Source organism: Nerophis ophidion, linkage group LG06 (genome assembly GCF_033978795.1).
Source record: "Nerophis ophidion isolate RoL-2023_Sa linkage group LG06, RoL_Noph_v1.0, whole genome shotgun sequence".
Classification (NCBI taxonomy): Eukaryota; Metazoa; Chordata; class Actinopteri; order Syngnathiformes; family Syngnathidae; genus Nerophis; species Nerophis ophidion.
This window is the reverse complement of record NC_084616.1, coordinates 67,808,951-67,813,180: the sequence shown is the minus strand read 5'-3', so window position 1 is coordinate 67,813,180 and position 4,230 is coordinate 67,808,951.

Here is a 4,230-nt window from a genome sequence, read left to right as displayed (position 1 = left end):
TTGGCAGACTGGGGTAGTAGTTCCTCTCTTTAAGAAGGGGCACCGGAGGGTGTGTGCCAACTTTCGTGGGATCACACTCCTCTCAGCCTTCCCGGTAAGGTCTTTTTAGGTGTACTGGAGAGGAGGCTTTGCCGGATAGTCGAACTTTACATTCAGGAGGAGCAGTTTTTTTTTGTCCTGGTTGTGGAACTGTGGACCAACTCTTGACTGTTGGCAGGGCCCTTGAAGGTGCATGAGAGTTTGCCCAACCAGTCTACATGAGGTTTGCAGACTTGGAGAAGGCCTTCGAATGTGTCCCTCGGGAAGTTCTGTGGGGAGTGCTCAGAGAGTAAGGGGTATCCGATTGTCTGATTGTGGCGTTCCACTCCCTGTATGATCAATGTCAGACATTGGTCCGCATTGGCAGTAAAGTCGGACCCGTTTTCAGTGAGGGCTGGACTTTGCCAGGACTGCCCCTTTGTCACCGATTCTGTTCATAACTTTTATGGACAGAATTCTGAGGCGCAGCCTGGGTGTTGAGGGGATTAGGTTGGGTGGCTGCAGGATTAGGTCTCTGCTTTTTTCTTGTGATGTGGTCCTGATGGCTTCATCTGGCCAGGATCTTTAGCGCTCACTGGATCGGCTTACAGTGTGACGCGACTGGGATGAAAATCCGCACCTCCGAGTCCGAGTCAATGTTTCTCGCCCGAAATAGGGTGGAGTGGCATCTCTGTGTTGGGGAAGAGATCTTGCCCCAAGTGAAGGATTTCAAGTACCTCTGAGTTTTGTTCATGAGTGAGGGAAGCGTGGATCGTGAGATCATCAAGCGGATCGGTGCGGCGTCTTCAGTATCGATCTGTTGAGGAAAAGAAGGTGCTGAGCTCTCAATTTACCGATGAATCCAAATTCCGATATTTGCCTATGGTAATGAGCTTTGGGTTATGACCAAAAGGACAAGATCACGGGTAAAAGCGGTCAAACCGAATTTCCTCCGTTGGGTGAGAAGTTCTGTCATCCGGGAGGAACTCAAGTAAAGTCGCTGCTGCTCCACATCGAGAAGAGCCAGATGACGTGGTTCGGGCGTCTGGTTAGGATGCCACCCGGATGCTTCCCTGGGGAGGTGTTAAGGGCACTTCCGACAGGTAGAAGGCAACAGGGTAAACCCAGGACAAGCTTGGAGAACTATGTCTTCCGGCTGGCATGGGAACGCCTCGGGTCCCCCGGAAGGAGCTGGACAAAGTGGTTGGGGAGAGGGATGTCTGGGCTTCTCTGCTTAGGCTGCTGCCCCCGCGACTCGACCCCGGCAAAGTGCAAGAAAATGGATGGATGAATGTATTCAGTACTTGAAAACAAGTTGACACTTTTTAGTGTAGAACAAATGTTTGATCATTTACATCATACATTTATTGAGTGTCAAATTATCATTTTGCCTTTGTGACAAATAAGTCATGTCAAACTTTCCATGACAATTTTAAAGCTAATATTTGAATATGTGACACGCAATCAGGCTTCACGGTGGAAGAGGGGTTAGTGCGTCTGCCTCACGATACGAAGGTCCTGCAGTCCTGGGTTCAATTCCAGGCTGAGTATCTTTCTGTGTGGAGTTTGCATGTTCTCCCCGTGAATGCGTGGGTTCCCTCCGGGTACTCCGGCTTCCTCCCACTTCCAAAGACATGCACCTGGGGATAGGTTGATTGGCAACACTAAATTGGCCCTAGTGTGTGAATGTGAGTGTGAATGTTGTCTGTCTATCTGTGTTGGCCCTGCGATGAGGAGGCGATTTGTCCAGGGTGTACGCCGCCTTCCGCCCGATTGTAGCTGAGATAGGCGCCAAATAATAATTAACTTGGAATTTCATGGCTGCAACACGTTCCAAAGTAGTTGGGAAAGGGCATGTTCACCACTGTGTTACATCACCTTTTCTTTTAACAACACTCAAACGTTTGGGAACTGAGGAAACTAATTGTTGAAGCTTTGAAAGCGGAATTATTTCCCTTTTTTTTTTATGTAGAGCTTCAGTCGTTCAACAGTCCAGGGTCTCTGCTGTCGTATTTTACTCTTCATAATGCGCTTCATAATTTCGATGGGAGACAGGTCTGGACTGCAGGAGGGCCAGGAAAGTACCGGCACTCTTTTTTTTACGAAGCCACGCTGTTGTAACACTTGTCTTGCTGAAATAAGCAGGGGCGTCCATGATAACGTTGCTTGGATGACCACATATGTTGTTCCAAAACCTGTATGGACCTCTTAGCATTAATGGTGCCTTCACAGATGCGTAAGTTACCCATGCCTTGGGCACTAATTCATCCCCATACCATCACAGATGCTGGCTTTTGAACTTTGCGCCTATAACAATCCGGATGGTTAGCTTCCTCTTTGTTCCGGAGGACACCACATCCTCTGTTTCATCAGTCCATCTTAGGTGAGCTCGGGCCCAGCCAAGCCGGCGCCGTTTCAGGATATTGTTGATAAATGGGTTTGGCTTTGCATAGTAGAGTTTTAACTTGCACTTACAGATGTAGCGACCAACTGTAGTTACTGACAGTGGTTTTATGAAGTGTTCCTGAGCCCATGTGGTGATATCCTTTACACAGTGATGTCTGTTTTCGGTGCAGTACCACCTGAGGGATCAAACGTCTGTAATATCATCGCTTACGTGCAGTGATTTCTCCAGATTCTCTGAACTTTTTGATGATTTTACAGACTTTATATGGTAAAATCCCTAAATTCCTTGCAATAGCTCGTTGAAAAATGTTGTTCTAAAACTGTTCGACAATTTGCTTACAAAGTGGTGACCCTCGCCCCATCCTTGTTTGTGAATGACTTAGCATTTCATGGAAGCTGCTTTTATACCCAATCATGGCACCCACCTGTTCCCAAATAGCCTGCACACCTGTGGGATGTTCCAAATAAGTGTTTGATAAGCATTCATCAACTTTATCAGTATCTATTGCCACCTTTCCCAACTTCTCTGTCACAGGTTGCTGTCATCAAATTCTAAAGTTAATGATTATTTGCAAATATATATATATATATATTTATCGGTTTAAACATCAAATATGTTGTCTTTGTAGTGCATTCAACTGAATATGGGTTGAAAAGGATTTGCAAATCATTGTATTCCGTTTATATTTACATCTAACACAATTTCCCAACTCATATGGAACCTGGGTTTGTATAATTTTTCCTTGCTAATTATATGGCTAACATATACAAAAACTTGTTAAAATGACTTTTTTATTCACGTCGGAAGCCGACCTGGTTTGGCTCCAAAACACTAATACCACTTTGAGACATCCTACAGTGTAACTAAAACTGTCCTTACAGTGCCCAATAATTTTGCAGGCTTGGACTTGGTCTTTGGTTGTTTTCCCGAAGTGCGAAGCGAATGGAGTTCAAATGACGTGAAGGTAGGGACATATTTAATTTATTTACTCATAAACTAAAAGCAGGAACAAACAAAAAGCGCTCACAATGGAGGTACAAAACTTGGGCTATGAAACAAAAGACTGGCACAAAGGCTATAAACTATAAACATGAAACAAAACACTTGTACTATGGCATGAAGGACAAAAATGTACGTGGACAAAATGAACAGCATAGCAAGGCATGAAGCAGATAATCGAGGTCATGTTGCCAGACTGACTACTTGGTAACTGTGGCTTAAATAATGAACATGATAAGTGAAAACAGGTGTGAGACAAGACAGGTGAACTGATTGGTCGTCATGGTAACAAAACAGGGAGTGAAGAAAAAAAAGGAACTTAGAGTCCTAAGGTACCTGGTATTCCTAGGCAGTCTCCCATCCAAGGACTAACCAGGCCAGACACTGCTTAGCTTTGAGAACAGGTGAGATTGGGGATGCTCATTGTAGACATGACAGATGAAAACTAAATCAGTTGGCATGGTAACAAGACAAACAAGGAAATGCAAAACAGAACTAAATGTCCCAAAAACTAAACATAGCATGACCAAAACAAAACATGAACCATAGGCGTGACAGCAGGCGGTTTAATGCTGCTCACTGAAGCAAAATAACCTGTCATGTTTCCTGTGTTTTTAAAAAAAAAAGAATTGTAAGGGAAACTAAAATCCAGACACAGTGATGTCACAGTAGCCCATTAAAGCATCGCTTCCTGCTGTTTGCCAGGATGAGTGTTAAGTTTGTTTGAACTTCGCACCGGCGCGGCAGCTGGTGTCACGCACCAATTGCTCTTGTTGTCCAATGATTGTGGCCGAGTGACTTGACTA